We start from the raw sequence: 18,739 nt of genomic DNA, 5'->3' as shown, positions 1-18,739 counted from the left end.
GATGGAGGGAAGAGAGGCTCCAGTGATCTTCTCAGCTGCTCTCGCTATCCATTGTAGGGTATTATGGTCCAATACAATGCAGTTACCATACCAGACAGTGATGCAGCTGCTCAGGACGCTCTCGATAGTCCCCCTGTAGAAGGTGGTGAGAATGGATGGTGGGAGATGGGCTTTTCTCAGCTTTCGCAGGAAGTAGAGACACTGTTGGGCCTTCTTAGTTATGGAGCTGGTGTTGAGGGACCAGGAGAGGTTCTCCACCAGGTGAAACTAAGGAATTTGGTGCAGATCGAAGGAGGAGGAAAGACAGTCTCAAATGTGCTGTGAGAGCTATAGGTATGTAGTCATTGAGGCTGTCTATACCAGCCTCACTGGGGATAGAAATGATAGTGGAGACCTTCGGACAGGTGGGAACCGCTGTGGGATGAGTCAGGGAGAGGTTGAACAGCCTGGTAGGGATTCCTTCCTACCAGGCTCTTCTTGAGGCTGCTGTTGGGGGTTGGGGGGCTCTGTCCTTTGTAGTTAGTGAGTTTGGATACCACACCTGGTGTGGGTTGATGTCAGTGAGGACGACCTCTATCCCTCTCCTGTACGCCTCCTTGGCTGAGTTACAAGTCCACATTTACTACACAGTACTTGTGTAGAAAAGGACAGACTTGAAGGTCTCTGGGTCTTCAAACATGGACCAGTCTGTCAGATCAAAACAGTCCTCTACTTGGAGGAGAACATCATCTGGCCATGCTTTAATGACCCAGGTGCTTGGAGGGGTCTGTTTCCTGGGGGCGATGTAGGCAGGGAGGAGGAGCAGAGGGGTGGGGGAGGGGTGATGCTCTGTAGACATGCTTGATGTTACTGTACATATGGTCCAGTGTCCTGTCCCCAATGGTAGGGCACTCGAATGGTAGGAGTACAGATTTCAAACATGCCTTATTAGTCCCCACAAACAATATGAACACCCTTGATGTCCTCTCTGCTGTTTGATGATGATACGTTGGAGGGGATTGAGTGCTGAGCTAAAGTTTGCATTGCGGGGATGTAAACAATGGTAATCATGGCTACTGTCTATAATTCTGCTGTTATGGCACCAGTGTTGAAGCACATCAGCGCAGATCCCAGCACCCCTTCCCCCACCAGAGTCTTTGTTGCGGTCCTGGCGGTGTAATGTCCGGCCCGGTAACTCCACTAAGACACTGGGGATGTTTGGATGGAGCTAAGATTGAGTTACAATCAGTAGACAACACTCACGGAAAAAGCGGTATTAGTAAAACCTCTGATTGTACCTCCTTAGTGTTGTTTGCGAGGGATCTGGCTTTGGTGAGTAAGATGGATGGAAATGGGAGTTTGTGTTGTTGTTTTGATAGCTGGATGTGCCAACTCTGCATCCCCACTTTGATTTCTCTCCCTGCTCCATCTGCGTCACTTGCTGTTTCTGACAATAACCCATGGAGCTCCCGTGTTGTTCTGCAGTCTCAGTTGGGATACTGTCAGTTCAATCTGAATTAAAGTCTGAGTTCGGGATAAGGCCAATATCCTTTAGTTCCTGATGACTGAAACTGATCAGTGCATTGCAGAAAGACTCAACCAGTGATGGGAGTAACGGCGTTACAAGTAACGGCGTTACTTTTTTCAGTAACGAGTAATCTAACTAATTACTATTTCTATTGTTACAACGTCGTTACCGTTACTAACAAGAAAATGCGGTGCGTTACTATTTTTCAACAAACAGATGGTTGAAGCTGTGTTCAGCTTACGGCATCTTATATCAGCTGCAGGAAGTAGCTGTAAGTAATCTGGACGCTACAGCTTTAAGCAGCTGCGCGCTCCCGCGGGCGGCGATCACGAGCACTGTCTGGCACAACAGCTGGAGCTCAGGGGGCAAAACAATCGCATGAGTGCTGCTCATGACTGAGGAAGAATAAAGTAGTCGTGGTAAGCCAATCACATGACCACTTCAAGATGACAAAGCAACAAGGTGACATATACCAGTTTTTAAATTGATAAACAATATATATACGCAGTGTTTTTTCCTCAATAGTTTCGTCACGTTTACTGTCTAAGGACAGCGCAGCGAGACCTCTCTGCTTATGAGCAAAAAATAAACAAACAAAACAAAAAACAGCCCATTCGTGTTGGTGGAAAAATGCACCACATTGACCAATGAAAAAATTATATGGCAACGTGACGTTTGGTTGTTTAGGAAGAGGCGGAAGTTTTAGGAGAGAGAGAGAGAGAGAGAGTTTTGAGATGTGAGAGATTTGTGACGTTTAGCGTGTTTGGAGTGTGTAGTTAATGTGTTGTCTTGTGTAGTTAGTGTGTAGTTTTGTGTTGTGTGTCAGAACAATGAGGCGACTGCTGTCTCCAGGTAGAAACAGGAGTGATACACCTGCTGCTGTCAGAGCTGCAGGTATCAGGCTGTGATGTTTCCTTTATAGTGGACAGAAATATTTGGAGTGGCATCTTATTGAAGAACAGCTGATTGTCCTGTAAATAGTTTGAAATGGTTATTAAAAAAATGTTTGTTTTTTATGTTTTTTGTCTGATTTTAGATCAGTTGTGTTAACACAGTCTGTCAAAATGAAAACATGACTGTAAATTCAGACACGTGAGGTTGTGCTGAAAAGGATGAGACCAAACAAAGTAAATAGTTTTTAAAGGTGAAATGTAGAGGAAACATCAAAAGTGGTTAAAATGGCCAATTATACCCTGGATTTTTTTTAAAGTAACACAATAGTTACTTTTCAAGTAATTAATTACTTTTAGTAACTGAGTTACAAGATTCTAACTCAGTTACGTTTTTGAAAAAGTAACTAGTTACTGTAATTAATTACTTTTTCAAAGTAACTTGCCCAACACTGGACTCAGCTAAAAGGTGAGGCGCCCGAACTTCTAGAGAGTCTGGTTCCTCAACACCTCCTTTGTAAAGCAATGACTGTCTCAAGCCTGCTGCAACAGTCAGGCTGCCTCATTAAGGAGTCCTGGTCATCCTGCCAGAGTTGGGACTGAGACAACTCTAGATGGCGCCACACTACCCAGAAGTAAGCCAAGGCACTGCCAGTAGCGAAAGCCTGCTCCTCCTGCATGAGAGCGGAAAGGTGAGTGTAACAGGCCAGAACCTTGCCCACACAACTGGAGTCCCCAGATTTGATTGCACCTGGTGAGACAGGTGATGCAGATAAAGGGATATAATGTTTCCAATATTAGCAAGACACACCTGGTTAGCCATTGCCCTGTGTAGCCTAGTTAGCAAGGCAACCATGACCCTAAAGTTGCTGCTAGAGCATGCGGCCATGCCGAAAGGGGAGCTAGAGGGTTAGGCTAACAGAGCAAGAGCCTGATCTGCCAGGCGGAGAGGGGCACAGGCAATTTTTTCCTTTGACATGAATATTAGAAAACCTCCTACAGGTAACGGACCACTTGTGCAACTCTGCAGAAGAGCCAAACTGCTGGCTTATCAGGTCCTTAAAGTCGGGCAGCAGCGGCACCTGCATCTGGAAGGTTGCAACTGCTCAAACCTAGATGCGGGCATCACAGAATCATCAACAAGGGAAATATCAAGAGAGGAGGATGCCTTGATAATCATATCAGAGAAGTGACTGGCCCAACTCTGCTCCTAGGAAACTAGCTGGTTGCTAAGGACAGGTTGTACTCCTCAGAGATGACGTTCTCTTCATCGACATCTCCTTCCTGATAGCTTTCCACATCTGGCTCCCAACCAGGAGCTGGGGTCAGAGAGGGGCCACTAAAAGACTGAGCTTCAGCAGGTCTTGCAGGAGGGGGAGGCAGAGATACCTGCCAGGGGCCTGAACACTCCCTCTTGGCCTGTGAGGCGTCCACTTTCCCAACTTTGGCATAACAGAATGTGAGTGTTTAAGTCACATCAGCCACAAGATCCAACTGTGACACATTTTTCTGTCAGTGTGACTGATTATAAAAAGACAAATGATTGAGCAGTGTGCAACAGCTGCAATAGTAAATGTTTGCAGTGTAGGTAAACTGATAGTCTGATAGCATCACTGTCCACAGAGTCACGGAGACAGGAGCCACGGAGCGAGCGGGTTAGGTTCATTGAGTCTGTTACCCCGGTAACTGACTCGCAGTTGAAGTCAACCCTGAAGGCTTTGGGTTTCCAAATCCACACAACACCACAGAATCTTCCCAAGAACACAAAACAGTGCACCGCTTTCCTGCAAGGATTTTGCCAACAGGTTCTCCGTGCAAGGAAAAAGGTAAGCTAAGGTCATCAGCCAGCTTCACTAACTGTTAGCAATGCAGTGGTCCACTCAAGCCTGAGGCTACCTGAGGTAGTGCCCACAAATAAGGACATTAGGTATGGGGAGGCGGATGGCAGGAACCCGAGGAGAGTCCCAACAAAGAAACAACAAAGCTCCTTCATTTACTAATAGTACCTGTAAGCACACTGAGCTCAAGTGCTTGCACTTAAACTTCATGGCGACCTTTATTTTGATGATCTGTATGATACAGTTATGATACAGACCACCTGACGATAAAAAAGTATGCATAGTTGAGAGGAGGTCTGATTGCAGCAGGGTGTTGAAGGTCATGTTTTGACCATGAGGCTATAGCTATAGCTACCCAAATGAGGCCCTTGAGGCAGTGTATGTGAATGAATTGGGATAGACAGCGGTAAGGCAGCCGTTCACTCTCTATCTATGATTGTATTTTAAAAAGGGCACGCTGTCTAGAAATGAAGGGCACCCTTTCAGCAGGCAGCTTACACAGGCCTCCCTGAAGCCCAGAGAGCGGCTGACTCCGGCTGGCCTTTTCCCTGAAGGCTGCTCCTATAAACTGTGAAGGTGTCCCATATGGTGAGGGATACATTAGTCCATCACCGATGTGACCTCACTGAAAACTAGGAATGTCCTTGAGGTCTTTTCAATGTTCTAGAGTTTTCTTTTACTCAGCAGTCTATTTCTTCACTAAAAACCTTTTTTTAAACATAAAACATAACCCAGAAAGACTTTACAAAACAGTAGGCTTTCTGCACATTTACCCTTTTGAATTTTCACCTGTTTTGCAAATAGAAATATTATCATAAAGTGGAAATAGATGATTTAAAAAGTAACATCTTGTACTTGTGAAATTATGGAAAACAAACAAACAAAAATAATAATAAATGCAACCCTAAATTTAACCCTGAGCAGGTCCTGAGTCGTTGGGAGGGGCAGCAGTTCAGGTGGTGCAGCGGGTCATTTACCATTTTGAAGGTTGATGGATTGTTCCCCTGCTTCTCCTGTCCATGCCTCAGTGTGTGTGTGTGTGTGTGTGTGTGTGTGTGTGTGTGTGTGTGTGTGTGTGTACAGAAAAGGTAAAGGTACAACACTGCATGAATGTGTTGATGATTTTGCCAAGAGAGAGAAAGCACACTGATGCTCAAAACAGAGTAAAAAACTCATTTCTACGTTCTACTTACCATTTAATGCTGTAATATACATAACAGTGTTCCTAATAGTGATACAGTGTTGCTGTTAATGCACGACGGGTGGATAGAAAAAAAGACGTTTTCTAACCCCTTATACTACAGTCAGCTGATTTCAGTTTGTATGCAGAGAGGAGGAAAAAGTCAAAGTTGTCCATGGCCTTTAAGAACTTGAGATATTGACATTTTATTGAGTTTTACTGCACAAAACACCATGACAGTGAGGTGCAAATTGTTCATAGACCAAAAAAATGCAGATAAAACATTGACTCTTTATTTATCGTTAATCAGTCTGGATGAAACATAGTAAAGCTGCATAGGGATTTGGGGATTCTAGTTATTAAGAATTATTATTACGTGTGTGTAACATGCCGACATTACATCTACTTTACGTGTATGCTTGGATGCAGCTACTCAGCCATGGAAATCTGTTCCACAGAAAGTTCTCTGCACACTGTTCTTGAGCTAATTGAAGGTCACAAGTTTGGAGGTTTGTAGCTACTGAAAATTTGGCAACTTCTGTGTTATTGTTTGCAGTTCGTTCTACAGGGTGGGCCATTTATATGGATACAGCGTAATAACATGGGAATGATTGGTGATGTTGCTATCAGTGTGTGAAGAGTGGGAGAAGAGGGTTGGATTGACAATCCAACACAATGGGCAGCACATTGAACACATTTTATAAGTGGTCAGAAACTTGTAAATAACTCCATCCATCCATTCACTTCCACTTATCCTTTTCAGGGTCGCGGGGGGCGCTGGAGCCTATCCCAGCTGTCATAGGGCAAGAGGCGGGGTACACCCTGGACAGGTCGCCAGTCTGTCGCAGGGCCAACACACAGGGACAGACAACCATTCGCACTCACATTCATACCTAGTGACAATTTGGATTATCCAATTAACCTATCCCCACAAGCTGCATGTCTTTGGACGGTGGGAGGAAGCCGGAGTACCCGGAGGGAACCCACGCAAACACGGGGAGAACATGCAAACTCCACACAGAAAGACCTGATGTTGGAATTGAACTCAGGACCTTCTTGCTGTGCGGCAACAGTGCTAACCACCGTGCCACCATGCTGCCATTTGTATGTATTTCATGAGTTGTAAATAACTCATGAAACAATAAAGTTATGTTGAAACCAAGCACACCATTGTTTTTCTTGTGACATTACCAATAAGTTTGATGTGTCACATGGCCCTCTTCCTATTGAAAAAACAAAAGTTGTATCCAAGATGGCCGACTTCTAAATGGCCACCATGGTCACCACCCATCTTGAGGAGTTTGCCCCCTCACAAATACTAATGTGCCACAAACAGGACTTTAATATCACCAACCATTCCCATGTTATTGCGCTGTATCCATATAAATGGCCCACCCTGTATTACCTTTAACAGCTGACTGTAGAGCATTTCATCCCTGACTTTTAATGATGTACCTGTAACGTTTACACAGGCACTGGAACACCCCGAGTCCGAATGCCTCTTTGCTGTAAAATTTCAGACCTATTTCAAAGCTTCCCCACATCCTGTTCTTAAAATGAACAAGCGAATAACAGTGAGAAAAGGGGGCTTTCTAAATGCAAGCATTTTAACTTAATTAATTTAGTTTTACATACATTTGTGACAACTTGCCTTCATCACTGCAATATACTTTATGTTGGCGTTGATCAGGCCTCACGATCACATTTACAAATGGTTTAGAAAGCTGCTGCTGCTCATCTGCTAACAGAGACACTCACATGTGAGCACATGACCCCCTGTCTTCAGTCTTTACACAGGTTTGCTTTTAAGTGAGATCAGCTGACCAGCTGTTTGTTGCTCCCATGTCAGGATGGAAACACCCGGGGGACTGAGCTTTTGTTCTTGTGGCCTCCAAATAATGGAATAAGCTCCTCCCCCATATTAGGGTGGATTTGATTTTAAACAGAATCAAATTTAAAAACACACATTTTCTCAAAGGCATTTTAGCAGTATTAACAGTTTCTTTAAAAACTATATATAATCAGGTTAGTGCTACATCCTCCAAAATAAGCGCTAGGGAATGACAGGAGTACCAGTGGTGTGACAGGGAAACGAAAAAGCCAAAGGTTTGTTTTTTAAAGAGCTCAAAGAGGTGGGAACACTGCTAATTAAACCAAACAAATGAAGAGTTTAGTCAAATTAAAGGTACACTTAGCAATCAGCAGCTCCTCACAAGCAGCCCAAAGAAAACACAAATCCCAGTTAACACACACAGACTCCACCACCCGGGACTGACCTACTTACTGAGCGAGCAGCGCTTCAGTAACATACTGCTGGTGGCTGATCACTGAGTAGCGTCAGCTGGGAGCTGGCACCTCCGGAGAAATGGGTGGCAGCTCAGCTCCTGGATAAGACACACCCACACATCACACACGAGAGCTGAAACTGTTTTATTTATAGTACACTTTGTTCTCTTATTTATACTTTTATTTATTTATTATTGTTGTTTATTTTCCCCCTTTGATTAATATGTGGTTTTGTGACTTTTAATGTGTTGTTTTGGGTTTTTCGTGTGCTCTATAAATAAACATGGACTGGATACTGATTATTTTTGTGTTACACAATGAATACGTAGATAAATATTCATTTTTCATTTGTTTGCTGTTTTTGCCATCTCACCATATACAGTGATATTAGCATGATAAACTAACATACATGTCTCTGATTTCACACGAGAGAAGCAAACACGCGTGGTGTTCTTAGTGTCGAGCAGGTGAGTAGTCTGGCTCGTTGCATTTTATTCTTCTGTGATCTGTGAAGTGCACTCTGGATTTTAGATTTGTTAATCGGGTTCATGGCCCCACAGATGTAGCCACCCATGTAGATGGGAACTGTAGGGATTTTCAGCCACCTCAGATGTGTTGTTGGAAGCGCATTATTTAAGTGTTTGCCAAAAGTTAAGTTAAGTTTCACTTCAGCAATCAGTATAACTTCACGTTTAGCACAGCTGGCTGATGCTCCACAGACTGCTTGAACCTCATATTCTGGAAACAGAGCTCTGTGGAGGCAGTAGGGCCAACAGCCAACTGTGGCAGACAGTGAATGTGCTACCTCTGCTGGACCATAATATTATTATTATTATTATTATTATTAATAATAATAATAATAATAATAATAATAATAATAATAATAATAACTACTACTAAGGCCTATTACTTGGGAAAAAACTAAGACTTCTCTTCCCCTTCAAGTTAGAAAAAGAAATGTTTAAATATTCATAATTTCATTCATAATTCGGATTCATAATTTTGACACTTTGTTAGAACAAACATCACAAGATTTTAAAAAATGGGCAACATTTCCAATCTCATTAGCAGGCAGAATAAATCTAGTTAAAATGCCGGTCTTACCAAAACATCTCTATGATTCCTGTTTTCATAACCAAATCAATTTTTAAAGATTTACACAGATTAATAGCAACATTTATTTGGAAAAATTCAAATCCCAGAATGGAAAAAACATATTTGGAAGTACCAAAAGAGGCTGGTGGGCTGGGGTTGCCAAATTTTATCTTTTACTACTGGGCGGCTAATATCACCAAATTATTGCACTGGAAATATGTTTATGAAAATAGCGAGGGTGAGGCTTGGGTAAAAAGCTAACTGATGTCTAATCCACTTCCCATCCTAACCTCATCCCTAGCTCTAAATCAAAAACAGAAAATAACAAATCCAGTTGTAAGAACATCTATTAGAATATGGCTTCAATTCAGAAGGCACTTCTGTTTGCAACAGGTTAGTAATTTTTTCATTGGTGCTTTTAACCCTTTTTTTTTTTTTTTTTTACCATTCATTTCAGATAAAGCATCCAAATTTGGCACAATAATGTTTTTTTTACAATTTATTTTCAGGACAAACTTTTAACACCTTTGACGCTTTGATGAGAGATTACAATATACCAACCTCACATATGTTTACATATCTGCAAATACAAAGTTCTGCAAAAACATTGTTTCCTTCATTCTCCTACCTACCTCCTAAAAATCAAGTGGATACCATTTTGGAAATAGATCCTTTTGGCAAAAGGAGAATCTCCGTCATATACAAACTGATGCAGAGCTAAAGGCCTATTACTTGGGAAAAAACTAAAAATAATTGGGAAAAAGACGTTGGTGTGGATTGATCTGATGATGAGTGGAGCTCTCATACATACTTCCTCCCTTTGCATTCGCCATGGTTTAATTCAGTTTAAAATTCTTCATCGTCTTCATTAAACGAGAGAGAGGCTTTCAAAGTTCTTCCCAGAAGTTGATCCTGCCTGTCCCAGGTGTGGACATAATCCAGCAAATGAGGGTCACATGATGTGGTCTTGTCCAAACCTGGATAATTACTGGGGAAATATATTTAAAGCATTATCTCATATCAGTGCGCAGAACTTAGTGCTTGATTTCCACATTGGCATTTTTGGAGTTATGCCACCTCAATACGAAATTAGTAAATCTCAGGAAGATGGCAGAGCATTTGCTACATTGCTTGCCCGTAGACTCATTCTATTCCCCTGCAAGTCTGATAAGGCTCCTTCATACATACAATGGTTAGAGGAGGTGCTTTTCTTTTTACCACTGGAAAAACAAAAATTCTCTGCGACTTGGAGCCCATTATTGACTATATAAAACGTATTTTCCAGATGTGTGACATACATTTTTTGTTTGTTTTGTTTTGTGTGTATAATGGCAACATTTCCATTATGTATTGTGACCATGATTTGTGAAAAAAAATACATTTAAATAGAAGTTTAAAAAAAATAAAATAAAATAATGATAACTATTAATAATTAAAAGAAAGATTATGTGTGTGTCCTTATTAGGATAGAGATGGAATGACTGCACGGCGTGTTTAATGACTTTAAAAGTGCCATATTTGAATTTATTTGGAATTTCGTGAACCACACAAACCCGAGAACTCATCAGCCAAAAATAAGCATGTTGTTGATACTAACAGTCTGTAAACGTAACATTTTACTTTAAATTGTGCTTCAATTCGAAACACTTGAAAACAGCATCTTGAAACTTGAAAGCACTTGAGTGCATCACTTAAAGTGAGTGAAAAAGGAAGAAAACCTGTCTGTCAAGGTTGCACGGCTTCATCTTAATTCAGGTGGCGGTGGCTCGAGAGTTAGCGGGTCATCTACTAATCAGAAGGTTGGTGGTTTGATGCTGCTCCACTGTGCATGCCAAAGTGTTCTTGGGTAAGATGCTGAACTCTTCCAACGTGTTTGCTGGAGTGATGGTGTGAACGTGGGATAGAAAGCACTTCACTGTAAGTAGAAATGTCCCACATGAGAACCAGTGTTACAGCTGAGGAATATTAAGCCTTTAAAGCCGGTCAGAGCGGGCACGCTCTGTTTTGCGTAACTATTTTTAAATCCCGGTAGCTCTGCAACCACGTGAGCTAGCGCAATAATTTTTTTTGCATATGAAACCGGAGGAGTTGTACTTACATCTTATGCCATCAGCTTGTCCTCGGTCACAGTTTCCTTCCACATATAACTTTGCAAAAACTGCATAAAAAGCACTTGCAGCAACAAAAACATAATATTCCAGAAACACGCTTTGCCGATCCGATCAGCTGTTCATAACACTTCCTACGTCCATCAGCGCGAACTATCACATGTCCACCATGACCTGCCCGAAACCGGAAGTGACGTCATTTTCGCGGAAATGTAGTTTTTTACCATCAGGGCCTCATGAGCCTATACTGGTGTTTTTAAAAGTTATGTTTGACTTCATGACTTTCTGTGTGGTTTCTGGGATGCTTAGGACTCATATTGCACTGCTGGAAATAGTTTATTTTGATGCATATGCTGCTTTTTTGCAAATTTGCATTATAATATTTATTTTTGTTTTTCCTGCAGTGTATAAAAATTGGTGTATTTCAAAAATAAAACTATGAAGACACTCAAAATAAATTTCCTGTGGTGGGAAACTATTTTGTGCAACTTTTTTGTATTTACAGTTTTGAGGGATAAGCCTCTTAAATTTCTCTAACTAGAAATATATGTTAAAAAAACAAAAACGATTTTCAATTTGTTTGTAGTTTATTGCACTTTTTTGCAATTTATGTAATTACTATGCACTTAATGCAGACATATTATTAAAATTTGGGCTGTAATGGTTGTATTGATGTATAGCAACTTGAAATGCTCCCAAAAATGGCTCCACAGCATGTAAACATATAATATAAGCTCTGGCGGACTTGGTTCTATGGTAGGTCTTAAAGGGTTAACTATGCCCGTCTGTAATTTAACAAAGCATTCAAAGGAACATTTGAACATTACAGAAGGTGCAGGTTCAGACCACCTGAACCTTTAAACATCCAGCAGGAGTTATTGAGCATGACTTTCAGCAGCTAATGAACAATGAGCCTTGCAACAGATTAACAGGCAGTTTGCCGTCCCTGCCCACAGTAACCATCCCTTTTTACATCAGAGTGATTTCAGTATCGGCTTGTATCCAAAATAATAAACGGAGCAGATTATTTCTCCTCCTTTTTGTGTAAATTGGCTGAAAAATATTCGCTGGTATGTTCACTGTGTGTCTGTGTGTGAGTATTGGGTGGGTGGTTGGATGAGTGGGAGGAAAAGCCTAATGAACCGTGCTTCAAGAGTGATTTGAGAATGATTCGATGTGCAGTGACCTTCCCACATAAAATTACCATAATTTTTACTTTTATCCTTGGAAAAAAAGGGTAAAAATAAAAATACCCAGCAGATCAGAAGTCTTGAAGTCTGGTGGGAGCTGCAGCGCTCTCAGTGATCCTGGTGAGTCACAGATAGGAAGTGCTCAAAACAGAAACAGACATCAATTCCTCCCTTTCGGTTTCCTCTCAGGCTCCACTGGATGCTTTTATTTGTTCGTGGCTTTGTCAGTGGCCCATCCTCATGTTCCATTTCTATTTTTGCATGTTCATCTACAGTAGATGAAAGCAGACTTTCCCCTCAAAGCCCAAGTTCTTCTAAAGGAGTAGTTTTTATGAGAACAGCCATCGCCGTATTATTATCCAAATGAGGAGGAGAAATCCTCCCTTCTTAATTAAAGCACAAACTACAAGAAGATGATAGACCTGCTTTTTATTTTAGCATTAAAAACAAAAGCAGATAAAAAAAATCTGTCATATGTTATCCTCATTTTTCCTAAGCTTACAGTGCATCTATATTATTATTATTATCATTATTATTATTAATATTGTTGTTGTGATTGTTATTAACCCTTTAAAGCCGGTCGGAGCAGCACGCTCCGTTTTGCGTAACTATTTTTAAATCGCGGTAGTTCTGCAACCACGTGAGCTAGCACAATAATTTTTTTTGCGGTTCTGCAGTTTTGAGGGATAAGCCTCTTAAATTTCTCTAACTAGAAATATATGTTAAAAAAACAAAAATGATTTTCAATTTTTTTGTAGTTTATTGCACTTTGTTGCAATTTATGTAATTACTATGCACTTAATGCAGACATATTATTAAAATTTGGGCTGTAATGGTTGTATTGATGTATAGCAACTTGAAATGCTCCCAAAAATGGCTCCACAGCATGTAAACATATAATATAAGCTCTGGTGGACTTGGTTCTATGGTAGGTCTTAAAGGGTTAATAAACAATAGCACAGGTCACTTAATGTTGACATCAGGTTATGGGGTTGGGTTTGAGTGACTTTGCTGAAACCTTTGCTGGTGGGCTAGTTTGAGTTTACAGAACATGCTGCTGTCTGGCATCATCACCACAACACTCAGAGGAGACCAGAGGCCAGTTTAGGAAGCCAAAACGTGCTTAAGGACCAAAACAAAAGACTTGTCAGTGAGGAGAGCCTGTGTAGAGGGGAAACTATTTTACTGCAAATGATAGATGGAGCTAAACATGTTCTAAAAACGTATTTCTTAAATTTCTTAAAAACTCTTATTTCTGAAGTCTTCACAGGCAGTCGATGAAGATGGACCTAGGTTTTTGAGCAGGGCTCCACATGCATTAGCCTTTGTACATGTCGTGTTTTATGTTCACTGTAAAAAGAGCTAAAACACTTGGATCAGTCAACAGTCTGTCATTAGCTCCACATTCATTCCAACAGAGGGAATCCGACGCCCCACTCGTCAATGACACATAACATTAATAGAGCTCATTAGCCATCTGCTGATCATCTGTAGTAATGACTAGGTTCATGTTTGTTTTGTACCAGCCTTACTTCACAGTGAAGTAAGTTTTATTTCTCTCCCAGGAACTCAAGATAAATCTTGAGATAATCTCAGGCTCATCAAACATGACAGTTGAACACAGAGAAACACCGTCATGCCTGAGAAATCTGCATTTCTGCTGAGGCTTTAAAATCAACAGTATTGTACCACAGTACAACAACCCACACTGCCTTGTGTTGACGATCCGTTATACTGCTGGGATTATAAAAGTTTGGACAATTTTCAATTCAATTCAATTCAATTTTATTTATATAGCGCCAAATTACAACAACAGTCGCCTCAAGGTGCTTCATAGATACAGAGAAAAACCCAACAATCATATGACCCCCTATGAGCAGCACTTTGGCGACAGTGGGAAGGAAAAACTCCCTTTTAACAGGAAGAAACCTCCAGCAGAACCAGGCTCAGGGAGGGGCGGGGCCATCTGCTGTGATTGGTTGGGGTGAGAGAAGGAAGACAGGATAAAGACATGCTGTGGAAGAGAGACAGAGATTAATAACAGGTATGATTCAATGCAGAGAGGTCTGTTAACACATAGTGAGTGAGAAAGGTGACTGGAAAGGAAAAACTCAATGCATCATGGGAATCCCCGGCAGCCTACGTCTATTGCAGCATAACTAAGGGAGGATTCAGGGTCACCTGGTCCAGCCCTAACTATATGCTTTAGCAAAAAGGAAAGTTTGAAGCCTAATCTTAAAAGTAGAGATAGTGTCTGTCTCCTGAATCCAAACTGGAAGCTGGTTCCACAGAAGAGGGGCCTGAAAACTGAAGGCTCTGCCTCCCATTTTACTTTTAAATACTCTAGGAACAACAAGTAGGCCTGCAGAGCGAGAGCGAAGTGCTCTAATAGGGTGATATGGTACTACAAGGTCATTAAGATAAGATGGGGTTAATGCCTATTCATTTAAGCATGCATCTTCTAGAAGGGAAGACGTGCAAGGCCGGTGTCCCTCTGCAGATCTTCACTGCTTTGTCTGTGAAACACAGTTTTGTAGAAGCGACCCCATCATAAAACCCCAACGCTGTGCTGCAAACTCTGTGTCTGTGTGTGCGTGTACCCGTGTGTCTATGTGAGTGCACGTGAGTGAGTGTATGCGCGTGCCTGTGTGAGTTAATATATAAACTCTTAACACCTAGCTAGCATTAGTAAGTGTTAAATTATCAACTCCAGACAGATTTGGTGTTTAACACTAAATCAGAGTTAACGTACCAACTCTCCAAAAAGAGTTAAATTAACTCTCTCTGGTGTGGACCCATATAGACACTTTAATAGTGTTGAAATCTGACAGTGTTAATTTGGACATGCTGGATTTGCTGTGTGGAGAGGGTGTGAGCAGTTACGTAACTACGCCACAACACGGCAAATCTCCGTTAACGAGCTACCGCGGATCTCCCCGTGCGTGGGGCTGGACGGCCAACACGTTAACGAGCTAACTGCGCTAACACACTAGTTCCCACTCATGTAATTGAGCATTGCGTGGCACATCCAACATACTGTTTTACTTTAGTCCATGACACGCTTACCTTCAGGGTCATATGTCACATGAAGACCAAAATAGTTCCAAACGCCAGATCTGAATGAGGGTGGGGGAGGTTCAATTTGCCATGTTGCAACGAGCTTAACTTCTGTCTCGCTAGCTTGCCCTGCGCTCAGTGGATCTGCGTTCGACTACTCCGCCTAGGCTGCACTGTCGAGCGCAGATCCACTGAGCGCTCAACACAGACAGCATCGTCAGAAGGAAAGTTGATTATCATTTATTCATTTATCATTTATTCATTCATTTATTTTCTTAGAGAACTATGCAAAGGATATCATCACGTTGTTCCCATACCTGGCTGATCCTAGGAGCAGGTTGGGCTATGTAAGTACAAAAAAGAACAAGTTCAAACCATTTACTCTTCACTTGTGAATGTAAGACATTTTTCAGGCATGAAATATATGTAGAATTTTCTTAACAGTTTGGCTCTGGATTGAGTAAAGCTGAAGATGTTTTTCTTTCCGCAGGACTTTCATCTGTGCTGCCTTTTCTTAGCTCTCATTATTTAAATCCCTTTAGAGCTCAGCACTCCAGTCCCGAGCAAGGGAGCTCAATTGCTGCAATTTTCAGATTGAAAGTGTAAATATATTTTAACATGTTAATTCAAATATTTCATTTAATTTTAGGAGCATTTTTACAATGCAGAAGATGGGAGTGGGTATCTGGCTTGGAGATTGAAGTTTATCCAAAAGGAAGCTTCTAATGGACAAAACAAGACTCCCAGAATGTCAAAAGCGCAAATGGTATGTGATATTGTTAGTAGTTATAATTCAAGTCTCACTCATCTGGAGACTAAACTGCATGCATGAAAATTCTAGCTGAGTTCTCAAGCCTCAAGGACACGGTGTCACATTTTTGTCTTATTCATATCCACTGTTAGGGGCCCAACATCTGATAGAGACTGTTTCAGAGAAGATGCCTAATGACAGACAGCTCGTGTTCTGAGGCTATTGCGTTGATGAAACATACAGCTGATGAAGGAATTGTTATGATGAAGATGAAGCAGACCTTCAACTATCGCCAAAAGATGATTCATGATCCAGTGAAGTCATCTGATATCTTTTTGGACTTCCCAAGATTCCTGGATATAGGAGGATCATCTTACCTTCAACTTCCCTCACTGTTACATTTATAAGTTGAGGTGCATGTGAGGAAAAAAGTGAGCATAAAGTTGTTTGATGTAAGGAGTTTCAAAAACTTAATTTCATCTCTTCTGCAGATTGAGCAAGATTTGATGTTCGATGAAGCCACCTCTGCGAAGTTCCTGGAGAAGTGGCCCACTGTCTACAAGCAGAAAGTCCTCGAACAAAGCCGTGATCTCACGCAATCGATGACCTTCAGTACCTTGTGCAAAATGCTGAATGCACAATAGAAGTGGAAAATGGTGAGATAAAATAGATGGATTATATTGTTATGTTTTAATTGGAGCATTTGAAAGTGCAACACCGTCACCTGCTGTCACTTTTTTTTTCAAAACTTTATAATGTAAGTGTTAACACAGTTGCAGATAACGTGTTTTGGTCGTTTGTCATCCATTCTGATCCTTGTACACCTGTTACCACCATCACCTCATGGCCAGAGACCAGGAAAGCCAGACAAGCCTGTGAGCAAGTTCGTCAAGGTAAAGTTACAGTAAAGGAAACATAACTAATTATATTTATGTAACGCTTCCAGCTCTTCAAAAATCACAGACGCTCAGAAAGGTTGGCTTTTCACGATTTATTCCTGCAGAAGACATAAAACACACTCAACAGGTGTCTTCTGATGGTACCAGCAATTGTAGCTCCTACAATGTAAAACAAAATCACAAAAAGCACAGAAAAACAGTAAATCAAACACATTTCCTGCTATGCGCAGCAACCACTAGGGGCCTGACAAAAGCTTACTGCCAAAGAGCAGAAACACTGTTTAACAGCAACCAGCCTTTGTTTCGGTTACACAGAAACTTTCTAATATCAATATGAACCTATATACATCAACATGTACAACTTATGTAACAACATTCACACCAGAAACCATAAAAATGCCAAAGCCTTTCATTACAGAACTTACCCTCACAGTGCAAGCGCGCGCTGTGAGGAGCGGAAGCCTTAGCAGCTTCTAAACGTTAGAGTGAGATCCGGTTTCTGGGTTTTCAAAATAAAATATAATAAAAAAAATGATAAAATTCACACTTTAAAATAATAATTAAGAACAGGTAAGTGCACGTTTTTCTGATGTATTTTTAACTCCGTTACATTTACATTGATAACAATATTTCTGACGAACTAAAAGGTGTATGTTTAAATACAACTATGAATTTATTCGTTACCAAGAGATGTATACAGCTCAGTCAAGCAGCCTTTATGTCTTGCACAACCATATGTAGGCTGTATTTGCAACATCACACATCTCTTTTATCACTTGAGTAAAGTACACAAACAACAAGTCATTCCAAACTTTAAGTTCATTGTAAATAGAAATGCTACAATTTCAGCAAATTAACTGTCATGGTAAATAACATATTTATATAGATTATATCTGTATATATATATAGATATACAGATTATACTCTTGACAAGCTAGCAGTTAAAATTGAACTAGTTTTGTCTGTTTTGTATCTGTCCTTAATTCGGTCAGCCTCTTGTCTTTTAACCGAAGTCTTACCATGTTGTTTATCTGTCTTTGTGTCACAGACGGGAACTAGCATCCAGGGGCATGTCGATGGCATCACGGAGAGCCTTCAACCATACCTTCTTGCAGTGGGCACTCAGAGGAGTGTGATTCACAAGAACTTCATTGTGATAGACAAACATGCAGGACCTTGTAAGTCACCAGGCTCTCTTGCTTGTTTTGATGAGCTTTTCAAAGCTCACTTTGTCTTTGGTACGTCATATGACCACGATCTGGTCAATATGTACAACTTCCTGCAGACCACCATTTACGAGATAGATGCTGATACAACCAAAGTGAATCCTAGGGTTGCAGAGTTGGGGGCTCGGATGCTGCGTTGAATATATCTTTTTTTTTCTACTAAGGGTGTTGAGCTGGAATGTTTTTGTTTCATTTGCAAGAGGTCCCAGACAAATGCTAATTCCTTGATAAAGCATTTCAAAGTGATCCAACCACAACTTCTTTAAGAAACTTCTTTAAGAAACAATTGAATTGAATTTACCCTGAATCCTCCCTTAGTTATGCTGCAATAGATGTAGGCTGCCGGGGATTCCCATGATGCATTGAGTTTTTCCTTTCCAGTCACCTTTCTCACTCACTATGTGTTAACAGACCTCTCTGCATTGAATCGTATCTGTTATTAACCTCTGTCTCTCTTCCACAGCATGTCTTTATCCTGTCTTCCTTCTCTCACCCCAACCAATCACAGCAGATGGCCCCGCCCCTCCCTGAGCCTGGTTCTGCTGGAGGTTTCTTCCTGTTAAAAGGGAGTTTTTCCTTCCCACTGTCGCCAAAGTGCTGCTCATAGGGGGTCATATGATTGTTGGGTTTTTCTCTGTATCTATGAAGCGCCTTGAGGCGACTATTGTTGTGATTTGGCGCTATATAAATAAAATTGAATTGAATCGAATTG

At 41.1% G+C, this 18,739-nt stretch overlaps 1 pseudogene; it reads left to right on the top strand.

Annotated features, from left to right (window-relative positions):
- Nucleotides 1–5,854: 5,854 nt before the first annotated feature.
- On the top strand, nt 5,855–18,167 carry LOC148098352 (uncharacterized; annotated as a pseudogene).
- Nucleotides 18,168–18,739: the final 572 nt, after the last annotated feature.

This window comes from Neolamprologus brichardi, chromosome 16 (genome assembly GCF_056152115.1).
Source record: "Neolamprologus brichardi isolate AB-2024 chromosome 16, ASM5615211v1, whole genome shotgun sequence".
Lineage (NCBI taxonomy): Eukaryota > Metazoa > Chordata > Actinopteri > Cichliformes > Cichlidae > Neolamprologus > Neolamprologus brichardi.
The sequence above is the reverse complement of the archived record's forward strand: the minus strand, read 5'-3'. Positions and strand labels throughout refer to the sequence as shown.